Source organism: Rattus norvegicus, chromosome 17 (assembly GCF_036323735.1).
Source record: "Rattus norvegicus strain BN/NHsdMcwi chromosome 17, GRCr8, whole genome shotgun sequence".
Lineage (NCBI taxonomy): Eukaryota > Metazoa > Chordata > Mammalia > Rodentia > Muridae > Rattus > Rattus norvegicus.
In genome coordinates this window covers 33343072-33366325 of record NC_086035.1, presented here as the reverse complement: position 1 = coordinate 33366325, position 23254 = coordinate 33343072, and positions in this window count along the sequence as shown.

Sequence of the window (23254 nt, the reverse complement as noted above, 5' to 3'; positions counted from 1 at the left end):
CCAAATGTCAATCACTCCTCCCCACTCCACACCAGCAACAGGCAACTATTGACCTACAGACTGAGGAGGGAGTAGGGATAGACCTGGGAAAGAATGTATACCAGCCATCTCCTGCGTGTCATCAGAGTGAGGCTGTCTCAACAGTTTCTTGTAGCATACCATTCCAGAGATCCTGCTCCTTCCAGCCTCCTCCCAACGGTGAATATTCCTTTCTTTTGCTGAACCTGTTCCAGTAGTTATGTGCCAGATCACAGAGTCATCTGCCCTTGACAATTGCCCCTTTGATTCCTATGAGGGGGAGGGTGGGCTGTCCTGTCCTGTCTGAAAGGCTCCTCGGTTTTCTGTGATCTCCCTACTGTGTGGATTGCAAAACACAGGAATAGACAGAGCTGAGACAATAGGCAGGCTCATTAGCAAGGCCTTTGAAGTGGGCAAGGAATACAAGGAAGTGCTTCTCGACTCACTTCTCCTCTTCTCCTCATTCTTCCAGTCTCTCTTCCAGAACCCAGTGGTTACAACTGGCAAGGGTTAAAGAGGAAAGACACGTGGCTTCAGGGACTTCCTGTGAGGAACAAAAGCCAAGGGGACAACAGAATAGGCCTTCCCCATGGAGGAGCTGAGAGTTAGGGATTCAAAGCTCATACTACCATGGGGATTGATCAGACAGGAGCCAAACACATAATGTCTGGCATACAGGGCTTGGAGTGCAGCCAGCAATTAAAGAATTAAAGCTTGGGCTACTACCAAACTTCCCTATGATCCCCAGACACAGGTGGTAAGTCTAAGAGTCAAGGAGGAGTCAACATATCGTCTAATCGCAATTCACCAATTCAAGCCCACAGGTGCACAATCACAGCTCACAGTTCTGCCAGCTGCTAACATCCTGGCATGAACAAGAAGTGTCTCACTGTTGGACTGTTCAGAGTGCAGGGGAGAATCATTGGCTGTTGGAATCAGAAAATATAATTGTGATAGCTAGAGTATTAAAAATCTTCTGCTGTTTCTGCTGCTGTTGTGTGTGCATGCCAGTGTGTGTGTGTGTGTGTGTGTGTGTGTGTGCGCGCGCGCGCGCACGCGCGTGCACATGTGTACACTTCTTCAAACAAGCTGGAGATTTTTCAGTGCCCATTCTTACCTTTCCTGCTTTTCTGAGATGTATGGATTCCTTCAAGGAGTCCACATGTGCTCCAGGATATATACAATTTTAAAATGTCATTTGTTGTACCCTCCACTTATCTATAAATCCTTTCTATGCAAATGTGAGTATGTAAGTAGAATTGGTCTGAAGGGCTCCTGGCTGCCTGTCAAAACTTTCACTGTGTTTCTCTCCAGCAGCTCTCTGAGAGCAAGACACTGCAGTCAGCTCCTCCTGGGTTGCTGGGAATTCTCGAGGAGGGTACAAAAGGTATGTTGCTACACGAAACATGATGTCTTTCTTCCAGTATGAGCAAGCCTGCTGACAAGAGGTCTAGAAGGAGTTATAAGTTAAAACCTTAAAGCCTATGGGAATGTAAACCCTATAAGTCTCCATGTGAAAGTTGTCACCCATGGTCACAGGGGCATTAATACCAATAGGCAAGAGGTAGAAACAGACTGCTCACAACTGTTGAGCAGTGAGCCAAATGTGGTATGCCCATGCACGGGAACATTACTCAAGCCAGAAAAGAAAGACAATTCTGACAAATGCTGTATAATAGTTGAACTCTGATGTTTATGTACTAATGTTCCACTCATGTGAGGCACCTATAAATGTATAATTCATGGAGATAGGGATTCAGTGAGCTGGGAAAGAGGAATGGGGAGCCAGCATTTAATGAGTTCAGAGTTTCAGTTTGGAAGGATAAAATTTTTCTGGAGATGGTAGTGATGGGTGCTCACCACTAACCTTGTGCTCAGTACCACTCCCATGACATAAATGTCTACTCAACCACAGTTTAAAAACTAAAACTTTAGGGCTGTGTTTTCACACAGCTCTGCCCAGTGTAAAGTCCTCCATGATAGAGTGGAAGTTATCCAGAGTAAGCACTGGAGGGGATGCCATGCAGGTAGTGCCCTGAGGGAGATGAGAGCAGAGTCAAGTGCTGTCAAGTATGTTTCTGGGCCAGAAAAAAACAGCATATACATTGACAATGAGAATCTGCCTTTCTCCAAGATTTCCTAAGGAACAAGTTTCTGATACTCTGGCTTCTTTCTCTTAGATTTTCCCTCCATGGAAACGTAATCATTTCTCTCCTCCTTCCCTGAACCCAGGCTTACAAGTGTTTAGTGAGGATCCTGAGAGAAAGGGTCAGAGTATGAAGAACCATTGATTCCAGTGATCTGAACAGTTACTTTCTGTGTGGAACACACATTAAGATTCAAGTAATAAGTATTGTACACAGACCTCCACACTCCCTTTGTGGAGCCTCAATGGGTGCTATATTGTTACTTATTCTTGTAGCTATATCTAGACAGCCCTTGGTGTCTGTAGGAAATGGGTTTCAGAACCTGAGGATACCAAAATCCATGGGTAGTCAAGTCCCTTATGTAAATTGCTGTTATATTTATATAACATGGACACTCATCTTCCCCCACACTGAAAATCTCATATACTAACTAACAAAGTGTAAATGACGTACAGTTGTTAGGCCTATTGTTTAGAGAACAATGCCAACAAAACTAAACTCATTTGTTCAAAACAGATAAAAGGTGCATTTTTGATATAAGGTTTACAGAATCTAAACATATGAAAACTAAAAGCATTGACTATATACTCAAACATACAAGCACATACATGCACCTAAACACACACATACACACTAACACACATGTACCCAAACACATACATGTACACACACTTGCACATACATGTGCACACACAAACATGTACATACACAAACATGCCCACAAACACATGTGTGCACCTGAACACACACACATACACACACATAGGCACACATACATATGACCCGAACACATACACATGTACACACACTTGTACATACACTTGCACACACATGCATATACACGTACACACAAATAGACACACATGTGTGCACCTGAACACACACACACATACACATGTATATACACACACAGACAAGCTGTCCTCAGCCACCATGTCCCTATCCTCCTCAGTCCTTCATTAGCTTTCCCAACCTCACCAGCTTTAAGAGAAAGGCTGATGACGTATCCTGCAATTTGAGTTTACCTGGTACATTCTCAGGACAAGATTGAGGTTATTCATGCTTGGCAGGAATCCCACATGGATGCAGTGGAGGAGCCCTTTCCGTGCCCATCCTGTGATGCTGTGACATGACTCCAGGGTTAAGCAGTCTTCCTTCTTCCTTCACAATAAACACCCTTATGTTTTTCTGATACGCCTCTTGTGAATTACTTCAAGAATGGCAAATTCCCCAACTTTCGTCTATTGCTCAAACATTAGTTTTAGTACCTGCTGATGGGTCCTAAATGAATTATATATTAATAATCAGGTTGCTGAGTAGAGATTTTTCTACTTCCTTAAACTCTGACAGGTGCCATTCTTCTATAGAGAACTTTGGCCTTCACCCCCCCACACACACACATATGTATGTAGATATAGATAAAGATATAAGTATGAATTTATTTAGGTGCATTCAGCAAGCTATATGGGCTGTCATTTAGTCAGTATGCTACAGCCTGCTTTGGCCATTAGTTTGGTGCCTATATCCTTCCCATGTGCCCCCACCTGGAATACTCTAATTTCTGGTGAAAACATTCCCAGCCCTACATAGAGTAATCTTATCCACACTTGGAAGCAAGCAGCCATTTCTCCAAGGCACATCATCAGGCACCTTCATGATTGCCTGAGCATCAGAGAATCCTCCTCTGTGTAGCATGGACCATTCTCCAAGGCCATACACTTGGACAGCATGCTGCTGAGGGTGGAGACAATTGATATTTGTATATCGTAGCAATGAAAGATGTGGCACCAAGACTAGGTGATGAGTTTCCACTCTCGTCATCAATTTAAAGGACCTCCACAGTACATATCCAAGTCCAGAAAACCTCCAGACCCATTTTATTCAATACATTTACTTATTTTCTAGGGCCCCTGCATGTAACCATGATTGTCAGTTCCTCAGCATCCCTTGCTGTTCTCCTCCCTACCCTTCTGAGCTGCCCACCAGTGAATCTCAGGGCCTGTGACTTCCCTCACCTGGATTGTCTCGTTGAACTCTTCAAATATATATTTTTAAATTTAATTATAAATTTAAATTATTATGAACAGTGAGTCTGTATATGTATGGTGTGTGTGTGTGTGTGTGTGTGTGTGTGTGTGTGTGTGAGAGAGAGAGAGAGAGAGAGAGAGAGAGAGAGAGAGAGAGAGAGAGAAAGAGAGAGAGAGAGAGAGAGAGATTTGGATTCAGGGGGTGCATACAGGTGCCATGACCTGAGTGTGAAGGTAGGAGAGTAAGTTTCTAGCTTCAGGTCTCTCCTTCCACCATGGAATGCTGGAATCAAGCTCAGATTATCAGGGCTTGAGCTGCAAACAGCTTTACCTGCTGACTCATCTCTTTGGCCACTGATAGGCATTTTTAAACAAAGTAAAAGAAAGAATGGGAGGGAAAAATTTTAATTCGAGCACAGTGACTGTGTTTCCAATATATATATATAATATATATATATGATATATATATTATATATATGTATTTCACTTTGTACACATGAAAAGTAGGAAAAGCATAGACCTAAATGAAAGGAGTCCGAGGTGAGAAGATCCTTCAGGGGATTGTCTGTAAACCACTCCCCCTCTCACAGACAACATTTTGTTAGATTAAGTTATTGCTTCTAGTAATTTTCCACATCGACTACTGAAACTAAAATAAACAGAATTTTCCGATTTTTGGATTGTTTGGCAGTAACCATAAAATTGGTCAAAGATTTATTATTAACTTATCAGGGGGAAAGTCTTTTCTGCTTTCAGTGTATGACTGGGCTGAGCAGAATGGAGGAGGCCCCACTCAAGTAACAAATAAACCCTGCAAATTTTGACATAACACCTCTCATTCCTTTTATTGCCACAGCTGAATGTAGGGTGAGCGGTCATTCTACTTACAGCTTGGCACGTGGCCTGCACTGTTGGGGGGAAGGAAAAAAAATGCAGGTGTCATCCCAGGGCCTCCAGCTGAAAGTGACAGGGACATTCTTGTCCTTATCTCAGAGGCCCACAAGCGTTTCAAAAGTGGGAGAAGCACAGGGGTCTCTGGTGATCAGCAGCAGCTTCTTCTGGCGTTGTCATTGCCCAGTTCCAAGAATGTTGAAATGAGAGGTTCAGCTTGAAAGAATCTGTCTCAGCCATAATTCATACCCTTAAACTCCTCTGAGGAGATGTGATCAGCATTCGTTTCTTTAGAATGTGAGTGCAGTTTTGTATATTTTTAAACTTTACAACTTTTCTTGTTGACTTGGACACATCTATATTATTTTAATTTTTCCCCACCCACATTTGTGGCTAGTTGAACAAACGTACATTCAGCTGGACTTCTTTACGTCAACGGTGTCTGCCCACTCTTTTCACAATGCACATGGCGATGTCGTCTCCACCCGTGTTGGGCTGCAGTCACACATATCCTGGGACATATGCAGCCCTGGATTGGACAATCCTGTATGGGTTTTTGGTAAGTTATACTGATGAGACCTTTGGAACCTTATCAACAAAATTCTCCTTTTTGTTGATCATAGGCTAGGTCAGGAATGCCTCAAGCCTGTATGTTTCTTATCCAGCCTGTTGTATCATAAGGGGCCCTTCAAAGGGTCTCTTGGGGTGGACACAAGATGGGACTAGCAGGGTTCATACACTAGTGTGACTCTCCCCTAATATGTGTCCTGAGTTCAGTCACCAAAAAGAAGACACTCAGGCCCAAAAGTGGTTGTCATTCCCCACCCCCATCTCCACCCCAAACTACCTTTCCTGGTGGCGTGCGACCTTGCCGTGCCCTGTTCTTTAAAGGTCTGAGTCACCACTGTGGCAAAAGGAGTCAGAGAGCTCCTTGTAGACACACGGGAACAGATAGCACCTTTTAAAAGCCACTGAATCAATGTCAATTGTAGCTTAGGGCATGTCAGGGCTGTAGGAACAGAATAAAATTCTATAGGGTGTGAACCAGGCACAGAACAATAGAAAGAGAGGTTGTGTGTTTGGGATTAATAAGAAAAATCATGGGCTTTATTTATAGTGGCGATGTGCCAGCTCGTGGGCTGCAGCTAGGTGTGTGAGGCCCTTTGTTGTGGAGGCCAGCATGGCAGTATGTAGGAAGAACCTTCTTCCTTTGCCCAGGAAAGGCAGCAAGGGTGAGAGAAAGTCAGTGCTTTGTGCTGTTTTGCATTTCCTCCTGTGGTGAAAGCAACAAGACTTGCCCAGAGTCCTGGCTAGTGCCATAACTTCCAACACCACCAGCCAAAGCTCTCAGAGAGGGTCAAAGGCCTGGGAAAGACCTGGCGCCCAATCTCATGCCATTCTGAAACACAGTGATTCCCGGATGATTGAACAAGGGAGATCTGAAGCTCTACTCTGTACTTCACAGACCACAGCCACAGCTAATAGAAAGAGAGCTCCAAGTATCCTCGCCTCACCACCACCAGCAGATAAAAGGCAAGACAATTGGTTAAATACAGCATCAAAGCTAGGTCTTCACATTACTCTGCTTCTCTGTGACTTCTGCGCTTACTTGCTCTAAAGTAGATGCCACAAGATCCAGTCTCTCTTGGATCCAGGTCAGAGGCAATTGAAAGGCCATCAGGAAGTAGGGTGGAGGCTCTTCAGGTATGAAGAGGCAGAATAAACTTTGAGCTCCCACATATTGGCATCTTGCACAGCACACCCAGGATGGTCATGTTCTATTACTTTTTGGAAAAGCCAGGAGCCCTGAATGCTGGAAGTTTTCTAACTGTGTTTGCATTGGCAGCAGATTTAGCTTGCATTTCAGTTATGTACCTGTGAACAGCATTTGGTCTACAGGTCACGACCTTCACCGTGTGGCATTTCTGGAACAATTCCAGGGACAGAATCTGAGGGTAGAGGAGTAGAAGGCAAAGGTGGGCTTCAAGCAGCACTAGAGCAGGGGCGAACTTTGAAAAAGGTAAGGCCTGATAAAGAAGAAGAGGCTGTCCCCTCTAGAGAGGTCTGAAGGGAAGGTATGTGCTAAAGTGAAGGGGGCACCCAGAAGGCAGTGGCAGGCAGATCACCGTGAGTTCAGGGCCAGAGTGATCTATAGAAGAAGTTTCAGGTCAGCCAGGGATATATAATGAGACCTTGTCTCAAAACAAAACAAAAATAAACAAATAAGAAAACAAAATTAAAAGGGGGGTTAAACTGAGGAGCAATTACTGGGCGTGGCTGAATATATAACCTAAAGTTTCTGGACAGTCAATGAAAGTAAGAACCAAACTAACTGAAGAAACAGACAAACAAAACAAAGAAGTAAAGACAAAATGGAGAGGCAGTATAATGACACAAACCCCCCAGGCATCGTTACCACATGCCATATAGAGAGTTCTACACAAAACCTGAGAGGTGGGTGAAGCCATTTAACCCTCACAATCCTGGGAGGTCCTCATCCAGTTCCTCTCACATTAGAGATGAAGAAACGGTCTAAAACTGCGTAGGATCACTCACTGCCTAAGATCATGGCACACAGTAGATTCCCCCTCTGCTCTATCTTTTCAGGCTATTTTTCTTTCTGCCTGCTGAGTCTCAAAACCAGAAGTGAGAGAACACAAGATGGGCTCATCTTGTCTTATCAATGCCCCCTTGCCAGGGGATTTTAATTAGGAAAGGGTCTGCCTCGCTAGATCCTGTTATCTAAGCTGGGTAAACCAATCTTGATCAGAAAAGCAGGGGACAACATTGTATCAGTGTCACACTCCCCATGAGCGCTCTCTCAGAACTTGCTCAATCAAGTGTAACAGCTATAAGCCACGGTCCTTACCCACCAGTAAATGGAGGAAATAAATTCAGATAAAAGAAAAAGACCAAGGGCAGTGTCTCCCCCAGAAGAAGAGGCAGAAAGATGGTGAGTTCCAAACCAGTCTGGGTGACATAGTGAGATTCTGTCCCAATAAACCCAAATAAACAAGATGGAAAAGAAAAGAAAGAAAAATATCAATACTCCAGGCCTATCCGGAATAGACAGAGATGAACTACATGGGAACTTGGGGTGTACATGCCAGACAGTGAGTCTCAGAAAACAACCAGCCCTGTTCTCTCCTCAAAACAGCCACAAGCACCTATAATTTCCAAAGGAGAATCTCCTTACTATTCCCATAGGCTGAATGATAGAACACACTAGAGGGGGTTAGGGGGCGAGGGTGTGGGTGCTCCTGACCTCTGCTCACATCTCTCGAGCCTCCGTTCTTATAAACTTCTCTTGCCTTTCTGTCACAGTCTAGGATGTAGCAGGTTTGGAGAATCAAAGCTCCCATACCCAGACCTCCCCATCAGCTTTGTGGTGCACACTTCAGGTGGAATAAATTTAAAAAAGAGGGCGGCAGGGAGTTAAAATAAAAACCCATAATATCCCGCAAAGGCACATACTTTAGTGCCATTTTTATGAAGTAGGAACACGTGGGTAAAGCTTGCCTGATGTTTCCTGGCCAGCAGTCAGTTCAAAAGGAACAGGCCCGGGCGTGCCATCAGCAGCAGACACTCTATTCACTCTGGCGTTATTAAATAACAATTTATAATGATTTATACATTTAATTTACATGGCTGCCCTTAGAAATCTAGTTGCACAACAGCCCTGCCATCCTCTGATGTGCTGGCTAGAAACAGGACAGTGGAAGCAATTGGTTCTCAGGAGGGTTTCTGTATAGGCAAAGTAGGAGGCCTGGTGGTTCAGGACCTCTGGGGAGCCCAGAGCACCCTGAAATGTCAGAGCCCTGAAGTTGGAAGTTCCATAGACTCAAGAACTCATAGGCTTAGGAGGCCCAGCTTGGTGCATTCTGAAGACAGGGGCTGGTCACAAATCAGCCTGACTTCCAAAACTTTTGTTTTCATGACACCCATACAGTGAGAATGGCCAAGTCCACTGCACACTAAAGTTGACATGGCTGCTTGGGAGGCAGGGTGTATGACAGTACGTTGACATTTTGAGCTATAAAAAAAAAACAACAAAAAAAAGAAAAACAAAAACAAAAAACTAGAGAGGCTGGAAGAATATCAGGTAGAGTACATACAACTCACCAGCATTTCCCTGTCCTTAGCTGGAATCATCTCAGGCACTGATTTTTGTTTGCTGGAAGCTGCAGTTGGGACCACTAATTCCAGAGTTCCTACCCAGACAGCATGTCAGTCTCCAGCCAAGAACCAAACTGCAAAGTATCTTATCCTCCTGATGGACAAGGCTAGTCTGAGTAGTGAAGAACAGATTCTCTCAAAGGTTGAATGCCCTGGGATGCACAGTGTTCAACCTGTTTATTATAATGAGAGGAACAGATCCAGCATGCTCATTTGGCCATCGACTTGAAGAAAAATGAACATTAGCACGTTGTGTGAGTGAATCTCAGGAGTGGATGGGGTGCTCATGTGTATAGAGTAAAATATGAACGTGTGTATCTCATTATACAGGTGTTTTAGATATGGAGTGTGTGTTGCATGGGTGTACTGTATGGGGATTATATGGTCATATATCACGTACTGATGGGAGTGTGTAAGGCATGAATGTAATTTAGGATCCACATGACTCTTGGGCATGTGTGGCACACATGCGGTTAATGATGTGTGTATATGTGAGTATGATATGTTTCTGGTGCGTGCTCCCCATATGTGGGGCCATTTCTGTGTGTGTGGCACATGTGGGATATGTGTTGTATATAGCAGCATGTTTGTGGTATCTGTACAGTGTGTATCCTATGTGTGGAGTGTGAACCATGGATACACAGTATGTGGGGTGTGTGGCATGTTATAGCATGCTTGTGGTATGTGTGTAATGGCCTGTGTGGGAATGACTTATCAAGTTGTCAGTTCATCAGCAAGCAGACCTCTCTTTCGGGTCAGGGTTCAGTAGATGCTGACAGCTGGGAGAGCTGGGAGAGGAAGACAATAGAAGGTGAAGTCACTGAGCGAGCACAGGTTGACTCATTGGTGAAAATGTCTCCAAAGACAACATGCTTGAAAAGGTAAACCATGGGATCTGAGAGGGATAGCCTTGCTTTATGAATTCTTTTACTCTCCTTTAATTTTAGTGACAACTGCTATGCACACAGTTCTGAAGAGTGCTCTATCAACTATGACAGAGGCCCCACCAGGTATCCAGTTCACCCAGCTTTGGATTCAAGGTCTACCCCTGACTGATTCTCTTCCATTCCTTTGGAACAGATCAGGGCAGGTCCCTATGAGCATAGCATGGAGGTAGTGGTGTCAGTGTTTCTGTCGAGGGGTCGGGGGTTGGGGGTCGGGGGTCGGGGAAGGTCATGAAGGTCATGGAGGAGGTCTAGCATAGAAGTGTAGACACATCGTATAGTGAAGGGGATTTATTGTAAGGCTGGACACTAGGACAAAAACACTGCAGGAATTGCAGCAGGCAAGTCCTCAGAAAGCTCCCTGGGAAGCATTCTAATCAGAACCAGTTTCCTCCCTCTTCATGCTCAGCAAATGCTTTCTAGTCTCTAACACTCTTCCTCTGGCCTGAGTAGATTCCTCAGAGATATACCAAGATGCTTATTATGCTCCTCCATAATCAGCTACTTGATAAATTGTGTTAATTTCTAAAGACAGCTTTAACCAGCATCAGGAATTTAATTTTCCAAAATTTTTCCTGTTTGGACTATGAGAGCAGAGGGCCTTTCTCTTGGTCTGATCCACTAAGAAGGGTTCCTGCTGCTCAAAGGATTAGCTCAACTAACCTACAGGTCTGCTACCATAGTCAGTCCAATTCTGGCTGGTGGGTCTGAACCTCATCTCTGCCAAACCTGGATGGAAATCCCTGGGTACTCAGTGGGGATATGGGAGGGTCTTCAGTCATTTTGCATTCTGATTCATGCTCCTCCATATCACAGAATTGAACTTGTTCATATCATTGCAGCCTCCTGTCTCCCCACACACACATGCACACACACATGCACACGCGCACACACACGCACGCTGACAGCTTTGAACTTCCCCAGAATGTATGCTGCTCCAGAGTCTCTCTAAAGAAAGGATACTGTGTCTTTTTAGCTTCCTTCCAAAAAGGGCCCAAGGAAGGCCATCGTCATATATTCTGTTGACACGCTCCTGATGGGAGGTTGCTATGTCTCCCTGGGCTCCATTTTTTTAAAGCAGGTGTTCGATAGGCCCAGAACAGGCAGGTGTTATGGGACTTGTCTTTCTATTCAGCCTTTTCTGCCACTATTTTGGTTTCTAGAGTGGCTTACTGATGATCCACTCTTTGTTCTTGATGATCCTCTCTTCCCCATTCCTAGCAGAGCCTCAGCACCCATCTACAGCTAGTAAAAACTGCCAACACCCCATCTCCATTCCACAAAAGTCACATATGTTGCCATGAGGATGTGCTTGGGCCATGCTGGCTTAAAACTCAGGTATCAGATTCTGGGAACATCTGTGGTACCAGATACACTGACACAACGTGGTTAGCCATTCTGCTCCTATTTTCCTGAGCGTTTAGTCATGCCTGTGCATAAAGGTAAAGCACTCAAATAGAACTGTATCAGGGGGGATGTGGTGAGGGCAGTGGTCCTTGACCACAGGACTCCAGAGGAATCATGTGACACCGAAGAGAGCATGACTAGACCCAGAAACCATCGGGAACTGTCCCCTCTCCTCTTGTGCTGACCACAGTTTTACACTCCACCAAGACCAGAGATCAAATGTGCTAGGACCTTTTGGATATTAAGTCAATGACCCCAGAGGCTCAAGAAATTTATCTCACCCAACAGCTCGATTTCCACACCCAGCCAAGCAAAGGGTTCCAGTTCACACTTTGTTCCTGTGCCTATTCAGAGCCACTGATGCCAGCCTCTGAGGAGACTGAGGACTTGAGCTCAGTGTGACTTTAGGGATCCACAGTCCATTGAGCAGCTAGGAGCCAGGGAGGTAAACAGACAGCACACAGACCATCAGAGGAGCCACAATAATGTGATAGACAGACAAAGCAGCCACACTCTTCAGTCCACTGAGGCAGAGAAGAATTCTGATGTGCTCCTATTGGCAGAGCATAACATCTGGGACGAGGAAGAGCCCTTCCAACAGTGGCTACACAGTTGGGTCTAACCCAGTACATAATGCTTACTAGCTGGCGTGTAGGTGAGCTAAGATGTGGATATTGGCAGATTAGCAAATGCTGATCTAGACTTTCAAGTTGTCACCATAGCCAGGGAAAGGAGAGGCATAATGGGAATCTATTCAAGGAAGCTACATTCTAACCTTCCCTGAGGGGAACCTTAAGACAGTATTTCTTCCTGTCTATTGGGAACAGACCCTTGGTGGCTTCAGTAAGCTAGGGCATTACCGTCCAATTAGGAGCTTGACTGTGAGAGGCAATTTCTGTTTTTTTGGGGCCTCATTGACCTAAAAAAACACCCCATGGCACATCATCCCCATACAAAACCAAAGCTGGTCCACAGTCAGGAGTCTATGAATGGAAAAAGAGCTTGAAAGGAGGGCTCAGTGGGTAAAGACGCTTGTCTCCAAGTTTGAGAGCCTAAATTCAATCCCTTGAGCTTCCATGGAGGAAGAAGAGAACTCACTCCAGCAAATTGTCTTCTGTCTTCCACATGCAGTTTTTCCTTGCTATGGGTGTATATATGTCTGGTGAGGACTCTTCCTCTCCCTGCTTCTCCCCACTGTACAGTCTATTTCCGAAGTTCTTCACTTAGCATTTTCATACTGTGAGCTTCTCACTCAAGACTCGTCTTCCAAGACACAAAGACATGTGGCAGATGATGGTTCTCCTAGTTCTTCACAATGTATGGTAAGGTTCCTGGTTCCTTCTCTGTTCCTATATCCATTTCCATACCTCTCTCGGGTTCCTCTATATCTTTTCAAAACTTAATCTGAAGCCCTACTGTGTCACTTGGTTATATGTCTTCCTTTACCTCCAAGCCTGTTCTCACCAGACCCACCTATGACTTCCCAACTTAGCTCTTATCCACTAATAAGCAATACCTATGAGCCTGTGCTCATATAACGTCTGTACCAGCACATCCCTCTGGGCACAGGTATGAATATCCCAGGTGACTGTTACAGCATTAAGTCAAGCCATTGTCTCAAGAATCCACCATTTTTCTCTCGGTGTTCTTGGCCAATATGTTCACTTTGGCAACATTTTTTTCTGTTGGCATGTAGGCTATCATGTAATGATGAAAACTATAAAAATTATTTTTAAAAAAGGGTTCCCGTCCCCCAACAGCCCACCCTTTATCCTCCCTTGTCTTTTGGCATTGATGTTGCCTGGCATCCTTGCCATCCACTACATTGGACAAGTCTGATGTTTCTGGCAGTGGCTCATTGTGTAAGAGAGCTGGCGCTCAGTTCTCATTCTCCATGCTCTCCCACTGGTGTTTGAAGTGGCTGGTTACCTACTTCTTAGAATCCCTTATCTGTGTTACATGTACACATAAATGTGCCTGTGTATGTGCTAACATGAACACAACATGAAGCTTATCCTTGTTACATAGTTTGCGTGGAGGTCTAAGGCACCTATTTCTACAAATAGATCTAGGCATGACCTGAGCTCTGAGGTGACTGGAGTCAGTTAAATTGATCTCATGGACTCCAGGAACCCCATACTTTTAGACTAAGTAGAATCACAACACAGGACCTTTGAGGGTACACCCTCTTCTGGGATTTTGATGATGTCAGGTGTGGTCCTCACCATCTAGCTACTTCCAGCCTGACTGCATGACCATAATCAATTCTGGACTGTGGCTCAAGAGAACGTGCTCCACTCTAGGAACCTGAAATTTGGAATTTCTAGTTAACTACAAATATTCACTGATTCAGTTCTGTCAAGGGGCCAGCGAGCAAACATATATGAAAGTTCTTCAGTGTGTCTGACCTCAGGATAAAGAACATGAGTATGGGTTTGTTTAAATGTAACCTTTGATTCACAAAGAAATAATGAGAACATTTTTAGCCATTTCCTAAGACTGCTGTCTGACCAACTGACTTCCTGGGGCATGCTCATCAACAGACATGAGATGGGCTGCCCAAGAAGAACTCTGGATGTCCTCAGCTCTGCAAGTCAGGATGACTCAACAGAATAGATAAGAAACATACAGAGGGTGTAGAAACGAGACACAAGTGAGTGCTTTGCTGAGAATGGATAGATTGGGTCATGTTACTACATAAGCAAAGAAGGCTAGAGTTATGAGTAAATATGGCTTGCACTCTGACCTCTGACCACTGTCAGAGTGGGTCATAAGAGCTGAATATCCAGGAACTGAATTTGGATCTCTTTCTCTCCTTCCTTCCCTCTCTCCTTCCCTCCTTCCTTCCCTTCTTCCCTCCCTCCCTTCTTCCCTCCTTCCCTCTCTCTTTCCTCCCCCTCTCTCCCTCCCCTCACTCTCTGTGTGTGTGTGTGTGTGTGTGTGTGTGTGTGTGGTTATTGAAGAAAGTAAACCTCTATATTTTGTGACTTCTGTACCCTTTTGTTTTCTCTGTTCTTTGCCTCAAAGGATGTAGAATGAGACCCTTACCAGAGACCAAGCAGATCCTAATACATTTAGCTGTTCTTGGACCATCTAACCTCCAGAACCTAAAGCCAAAATCAACTCATTTTTCTTGAGAATTACTCAGTCTCTCAGGTACTTCATTATAGCAACCAGAAGCACTAAGAGCATAGTCTACAAAGGAATACCAGAAAATGGACAGAAGCCATCATGAAGCCAGAGGTGAGGGTCTTGGGGGAAAGGGTGGGGAACTCAGCTACTTCCTTCCTCCTGCTCTTGTGCCAGCCCCTGGCCCACAGCTTCCCCGAGTATCTCTAGGAACAGTTCTTTTTACTGTGGGCTGGTTGAGTTTAACCTTGAAAACCAAACAAACTCTGTCCAAGACAAGCATTAAATTTGTCTTGGCAGTACCTCATAGATGAGGCGTGTGAATGTTGGTTAATTTGTTTAAATCCACCCTTTTATTCCCAAAGCATGTGAGTCCCCTCTTTAGCACTTTCCCAAGACTGGCGTGCAACTGAGTGGCTTCCAGGTACACTCCTGTCAACACTAAGAAGAAGAGGTGTATGTACAGAACATGGAGAAAGACGATGTGAGCCTTCAGGACCATTCGGTTCCCAGACTCCTGGTTATATAAAATGGCAAAGGCAATGCGAATATGGTGCAGCTACCAAATTCCTTCTCTGCCAAAACCAGCATCTGGTCAGGTCACTACTGAGAGTTGGGACTTGAAAGTATTCATTAGCTCTCTCCTTTTCCCTTCATCTTTGATTTGAGTAATGTGAGTCTACTTGCCAATTTATGAAACACTTTAAATATAAACTCGTGAGCTAGGGTGGATTCTTCATGGATGCGAAGATTCTGTTTTCTCTTGTTCTTCTATAGTTGAGAAGGCTGGGGCTTGGATTCATGGAGAATGTGCTTTGTGGTCCAGAAAGTCCCAAGGCAATAGGCTTAGGGGCAGTAGGGAGGAAGTTCAGCTACCTGGTATAGGACAGGGCTCCAGCTGTCACTGCCACCCATGCCTCAGAACTACTGGGTACATGACAAAAATAGAATTAGAACAGAGGGAGGGGACATGGGCTTCCTGGGAGCTTTGTACCCATTGCACTGGTCAGGCTTCACCCAGAAAAGCTCCTATCAAAGCACATTAGAGTGCATCGAACTCTTGTTAATTTAGACAAAACATTTAAATTAAGGGCAATGAATACTTTCCACCGCACTGGCTGAATGATAAAGTTTTGTCCGAAGGGAGCTGCATCTGCTTGACTTGCAACCCTCTGGCTATTCTGAGATCCACTGCAGGGCTGAGTCTCTGAGATAGATACAATGTAGCTGATGGAATCTGAAGACTTATTAACCTTCCCTCTCTAGATCTTTCCAGTTGCATTTCCAGGTTTATTCTGAAAAGAAGAAAGTATCACCAACATCTTTCATACAAGCTTTCTAGTGTTTTCTTCTTTGAGACTACACCTGTATTTGAGTTGAGTTCACAAGATTGGTAAGATAGGTAGGCCCACCTCGAGTCTAATGATTGTATCAACAGGAACTATTCCTTTAACCAACACTTCCAGCTTCTCAGACAAGCAGCAGACTCTTCCTCCTGCTCCCCATTCCTCAGATCCTGGCAGGCACAGCTGCAGTTCAGCCAGCACTGCAGAGGGACCTATGTAGAAAGTAAACAATGACACCAAGTCACAAAAGCCTCCTAGCGCTAGGTGCACACCTCATTCCAATATTACTGAGAACTCAAGAATAGAAGAACTGTTTGCGTCCCCCTTGCCTTCAAAGGAGAAGAAGTTCAATCAAAAAGTAGATTATTAGCTTGCCTGTAGCTAATAGTGAATGATTAGCAATGAAGCAACTGGAAAACAGAGACAGGAAAAATTCTAACTTTCCATACATGTACTGAGAGCCACAGACTAGTTCTCTAAGTAGTTGGGATTCACTTTACCTGGGTGAGGATGAAAAAAAAAAAAAGGTACCCGTGTAAGAGAGAAAAGCACTTTATTAAATGCACTCCAGGACGACGAGGGCCAAGATGCTGGCAGCAGATTCCTGGGGCTCCCCAGGTGTGCACAGACTTACTCTGTGCTCCTGCGCCCCACAGCATTTATATAAGTTAAGAGCAGGACTGAATGCGGATCAGATCTGGAGCTCTGTCCTTCACGCGTGGCAAGCACAGGCCTCGCTACAGTGAGACACTCATGGCCAGATGCGAGAAAGCCATCCCGTCTTGAGAACAGGAGCACTGTTCAGGGTCAGGCTAGGTGGACTTTGCTCTTCGTGTGATATTTGAAGGCAGAAAGCTCGCCCTTTAGAATCTGGGCAGGACATGTTTCTAAGTTTGCGTTCGTGACGGAAAAAAAATGAGTCCATCCCTTGCGCCTGGAGATGGCAAGAACTAAGTACTGAGCGCTCCGCTGACAGGACGAGGGCCTGGCGTGGAGAGGAGTGGAATGCAATGCAGAGCCTTGCAGACAAAATCTGGAGTCCCTGACAAATAGACTACCTGGAGTTAGGTGTACAGTGTGATTGTTTGCTGCAGCACACCTCCTGATGGTATCATCACAGGCAATCTCGCTCACCATCTAGTTACTCTTCTGTCCGTTTGTTTACAGTGAGAACACTTCAGCGGATGCCAAGCACATAATTCAGCATCATTAACTGGTTGCCATGCGGCGCATCTGCTCTCTTGTGCTTCCTTAGCTGAGAGCCACAAGTCCTTGCCTTTTGACCAGCATCTCCGCTTTGTTCCAACTGCAGCCCTGGCACTAGCGCTGCACTCCCAGTTCTACTCTATGGATTTGACATTTCGGTTTACACATGTGAGTGAGGCCACGCAGTATTTGTCTTCCCTGTTTCTGTTGTATCTTCTGGGTTTATCCACATTATTGCAAACAACAGGATTCCCTTTTTGTTGCTGAGTAGTATTGCAGTGTGTGTGTGTGTGTGTGTGTGTGTATCTTTGTGTTTGTGTGTGTGTATGCACGTGTGGTGTGTGTATGTGTATAAACACATTATAATTTATTGTTTTATGCATGCATGTGTGCACAGGAAAGTCAGGAATGCTTTCCTGTTCCTTTGTGTCAGGGTCTCCTATTGGTCTGGAGTTCACCGATGAAGCCTGCTTGGCTTCGACGGTGACCTCCAGAGAGCCTCCTGGCTCCTGGCCCCTGGTGCTGGGATTGCTAAGACCATAGCAGACATTTTGATTTGTATTCTGAGGCTCTAATCCAGCTTTTCATGCTTATAGGGCAAGTACCTCAGTAACCGAGCCATCCCCTCCATTATATTATAATCTTTAATTGTCATTACTCCATCTGTGCACAACAAGGTTGTTCCATACCCTGGTTATTGCAAGGGCCTTCCACACACAACAGAGGATCCCTTGGCAGCCATGTGTTGCTCCCCTTCCCTTAGAAGGGACGAAACGTAGGGATTTGGTATTACCTACAGTGCTTCAATTCTAATTAATGAAGTACCCTGCTCTTTGGTCATAAAGACACAATCTTTTTTTTTTCTTTCTTTTTTTTTTAAAAGACTGTATTGCTCCTGAAATACAGGTCCGAGGGTTGGGGGCGGGCGTTGAAGGTGACTGTATGGAAAGTTTTCTCACTTCGGCCTCCATGGATTCCTTGTCACACACTAATGTGCTTAAGGCTCTGTTCCAGCCTGGTGCCCAGGGTGTGGATCTCTGCAGATCCTGCTTCTCCTGTTTTACTGTCTTGAAAACACTCCCCAAGTGGACAGAGGGAACGCTAGCCTGTCCCAGGCCTCACAGAAAGAGAATTTCTCAGAAGGTTGAGCCCACGAAGTATTTACCAAGAGGACTGAACTTGGATAAATACCATGGGATACAGCAAATCAAAAGTACATATTTAGTGATTTGGGGACAAAAGTATTCAAAATGTGAAAGAAATATAAATAATTTACCCAGTCTCCTATAAAAGCAACTACAAAACATGAAGTTCACCAGTTCATTTTCCTAAATGGATGATGCCATTCCAAACTTTCCATGAAATGCAAAGGTTAATCTTTCAGATTATGTACAGTTTTACATGTAACTATTAATAGTTATGTACTTACACACACTCACACACACACTCACACACATTCACACACATTTACACCCGCACACACTCACATATATTCACACACATTTACACCCACACTCACATACACACACTCACCCACAGATACACACACACTCACACACAGATACACACACTCACATGGACACATGAAGATGCACACAGACTCACACACACTCATACACAGATATACACACAGATACACACACACACTCACACCCAAATGCACAGACTCACATAGATAAACATTCTCTCATACACACAGATACACTCATACACACACAGATACACTCACACACACACTCTCACACACACAGATACACTCTCACACACACACTTGCACACACAGATACACACACACACACACACACACACACACACACCAATTGTAGTAATTTGTTCCTCCAGAAGGATGCACTTGTAAAGTGTTCTAAGGGATGTCTGCTCTTCAGCTGCCTCTTGCTGGTCTATTGCACCCTTGCTAACCCGTTCTGTTCTAGCACTCTCTCACAAACACCCAGTACTTCTGGGAACACTGAGGCTAGCTACTGTCAGAAGCCAGGCCGGCCAATCATACCCCATGAAAACGCAGTTCATGAACACTGGACAGGCCTGGAAAGGACTATTGGAAAAGGCCCAGAACTTTATCACAGTTACACACCCTGTGCTATTTCCATGATACATACATTACATATACCAGAAATGTTTGCCCAGCAGGGACTGCAAAACCAACTACCGATCAAGAATGTCTTATCTTATATCGTGTTAGCTTGCTGAAGAAAAGCATAGAAAATATTTTTCCTGTGTCCTGATTTAGAACATGCTGATAAAGTATAATCAAAGAGAAAGATAAACAATTCATGTCACGAAGGTGCCGGGTAGGAGACCCAGATGGGAGATGTGCATAAGAATCAAGTGCAAGGAAGAGAGGGACAGTAAGGACGGAACTAATCTTTGTGACTATAACCTCCCCCCAGTGGTGAACTGACTGGCATCACTGCCCAAGTGTAGCCAGATTGCCAAAGGTCCTCTCTAGAATTAAAGCTTGCTCTGGGTGAAATCTATTGACTGACATTGGAAATGCCACCCCCAACGTACTGCTTATGTAAGAGGAGGGTCAGCCACTGAGGGTAAAGGAGACTGACCCAAATCCACTGGGACAAATAGCCACCTCCCTGGCTGTGTTTTCCCTGGCCTTGCCTGACTACCCTTAAGGAGGCTTACCTTGGAGGCAAGGGCAGAATGTAGCTTGCACTGTGCATGTCCTAAGCTAAGTTGGCATGAAATGTGGTTGGCTCTCCACTAGAACCCAAGCAAAGCCTTTCCATATCCCCACCTACCCCCGGCCTCCAGGAAGTACCTCAAAGGAGACAAGTACCTGATAGATATAATGCTGAACTCTCCTTTCGTCTGAAATGCACCATTTTAAACTGCCACGCTGTTCCTCAGCTATTTCTGGCTGTCAAAGGCTCTGTTTGTTCACGGAGGCTAAGGCAGGGACCCCAGGACCCTGTTCTATGGCAATGGTGACCACAAGCAGTAGTTTATCCCCACACCCTCAGAAACAGGTAGCTGGCTCTACCTAGGCTGCATTTGTGGACTGATACTTGAGTCCCAAAGGTCGTTACCTTGAGTTTCTATTTCGAACTTTCAGCCTGCGAAACTAAAAGATACCGAGATCTAAGATACTAGGGCAAAGGGAAGCAGGTAAAAAGGGAGGGGGAGGGACTAATATTTACCTCCATTATCATGAAGAGATTAGTCTGCCTTCTGGTACACTTGATCTAGGTGATGGTGATTGGTGATTGCTCAAGTGTTTAACCTTTTTTTTTTAAATTGCAAATGCCAGCACAAACCAGTTTTGAACACACTTGCCTTAAAACTTCTCTGCCATTTGAAAATTCTGACCAAGAGATGCCAAGTCCTGGCTGGCAAGAAGAGCCAGCGTTTGTGGAACTATTAGGGTAGATTAAATGAAGCCTAATAGCACTTAGCACTTCAAAGCACATGGGGCCATTAACTAATTAATCCCCACCATTCCCCCTTCAGGTACATAAACAGCTATTATCTTTCCCCTTACGGTTGGGTAGATGAGGCATCTTCCTGGCCCCAGATGAAATCGGGGTTTAGCGTGGATGAAGGCAGACTTTTTTTTTTTAACTCCCTGCTTGTTGCACACTCAACCCTTCCTGGACACTAATTTCTTCCAGAGATTGGTGGACAGCTTTTTAGTTAGAATTTCAAAGATTTGGAATTCACCCCACATGGCTGTTTCTGACAAACCTAAGAGATGCTGTCTAAAGCTGTAACTAATTGGAAAGCTGGAGAGGCAGAGCAACCGGCTAAGGAGTGTCACTGAGTTAGAGTTTCATCCGGACTTCTCCGCATCTGTTCAGAATGCTTTCAAAACGGTGCAGTGCACAGGATGGTTTCACTGCGCGCCCACCTCAATCTCTCTAGCGAAGCGCCACACTCTATCCTTCCCCAGAACGCGCAGAGGTCCCACTGCCCTACTCCACAGAGTGAGCAGCTGATGCTGCCATCAGAGGGCAAGATCAGAATGGCGCAGCTACCACAAGCAACGCACTCTGCCGAATTATTAACTGCCTAGTAAATCCGGGGTGTGAACACCGACTGTTGTAAATCTGTAACCTTTCACAGCCCTGCTATGTCTTTCGTGCTGACTGGTGAATTTCTCCGAAATCCTTGCGGAGATGGCAAGTCTTTCAAGGGTGTTTAGTCAGAGAGTGAACCTGCGGGGACCCCTTTGAGCCAATAAGGTGTCAGGTAGGAGATCTGAAGCCAGAGGGAGCAGCAGGAACTAGCAGCAGGCACTTGTGTGCTAGACAGGTGCAGGGCAGCACGCTGTGGGCCTCAAGGCTTGAACTCTGTACCGAGCCATGGGAGAAAGGGAGCTGGAAGTCAGCGGCAGGTATCCTCGTGCTCGGAACCCCTCCTCCTGCTGTTCAGAGCCCCTCTTCCTGCTGTACAAGCTGGCTTCACAATTCTTCTGCTTCTAGGTTCTTTTGTGAAATTTTCTTTTTTTTTTTTAATTTTTTTTTTGAAACCCATAGTTCACGCCCCAGAGACACACATGCTTCTAAGGCTGAGTTTCCTGTATGCCCAAGCTTCCCACAGTGCCACCCCTAATCTCTTTGGAATCTGTAATTCATTCCACATGGTTCATGAACTTTGGTTTTCCTTTTCCCTTGTGTCTCTCCTGACACATGAGGGTTCCTGTACACCAACCATCTTGACTTATGGCCATTTTTGTAGGTGTGTCTAGACTTTTGATACTGTGACATGACATGGTCATCTACAAAGTTCATTCTCAAAAGCCACACAATTGAGATATTTTAGATTAAAACAAGAATTTCACAATGTTGAAATAACTTTGTGGTTTTGTGTTGTGCTGAATTCATAGATATCCTGAGATGCCTGATGTTCATGGCCATGGGTTGGACACATCAGCCAGAGACCCCAAGACTAAATAAGAGAGATGAAAGTTCCGATAGAAGAGATGATTCGACAGTTAAGAGCGCTTGGTGTACAGTATGAAGACCAGAATCCAGATCCCAGCACCCATGAAATAAGCCAGGTATCTAGAGACTACATATGCATGTGCTTATACTCACATACACATAGATGTATGCACATATAACATATAATAAACAAGTAATATAACATTTTTTTCTTTTTTTTATTATTATTTTTTTTATTAACTTGAGTATTTCTTATATACATTTCAAGTGTTATTCCCTTTCCCGGTTTCCGGGCAAACATCCCCCTCCCCCCTCCCCTTCCTTATGGGTGTCCCCCTCCCAACCCTCCCCCCATTGCCGCCCTCCCCCCATAGTCTAGTTAACTGGGGGTTCAGTCTTAGCAGGACCCAGGGCTTCCCCTTCCACTGGTGCTCTTACTAGGATATTCATTGCTACCTATGGGGTCAGAGTCCAGGGTCAGTCCATGTATAGTATTTAGGTAGTGGCTTAGTCCCTGGAAGCTCTGGTTGCTTGACATTGTTGTACTTTTGGGGTCTCGAGCCCCTTCAAGCTCTTCCAGTTCTTTCTCTGATTCCTTCAACGGGGGACCTATTCTCAGTTCAGTGGTTTGCTGCTGGCATTCGCCTCTGTATTTGCTGTATTCTGGCTGTGTCTCTCAGGAGCGATCTACATCCGGCTCCTGTCGGTCTGCACTTCTTTGCTTCATCCATCTTGTCCAATTGGGTGGCTGTATATGTATGGGCCACCTGTGGGGCAGGCTCTGAATGGGTGTTCCTTCAGTCTCTGTTTTAATCTTTGCCTCTCCCTTCCCAGCCAAGGGTATTCTTTTTCCTCATTTAAAGAAGGAGTGAAGCATTCACATTTTGATCATCCGTCTTGAGTTTCGTTTGTTCTAGGGATCTAGGGTAATTCAAGCATTTGGGCTAATAGCCACTTATCAATGAGTGCATACCATGTATGTCTTTCTGTGATTGGGTTAGCTCACTCAGGATGATATTTTCCAGTTCCAACCATTTGCCTACGAAT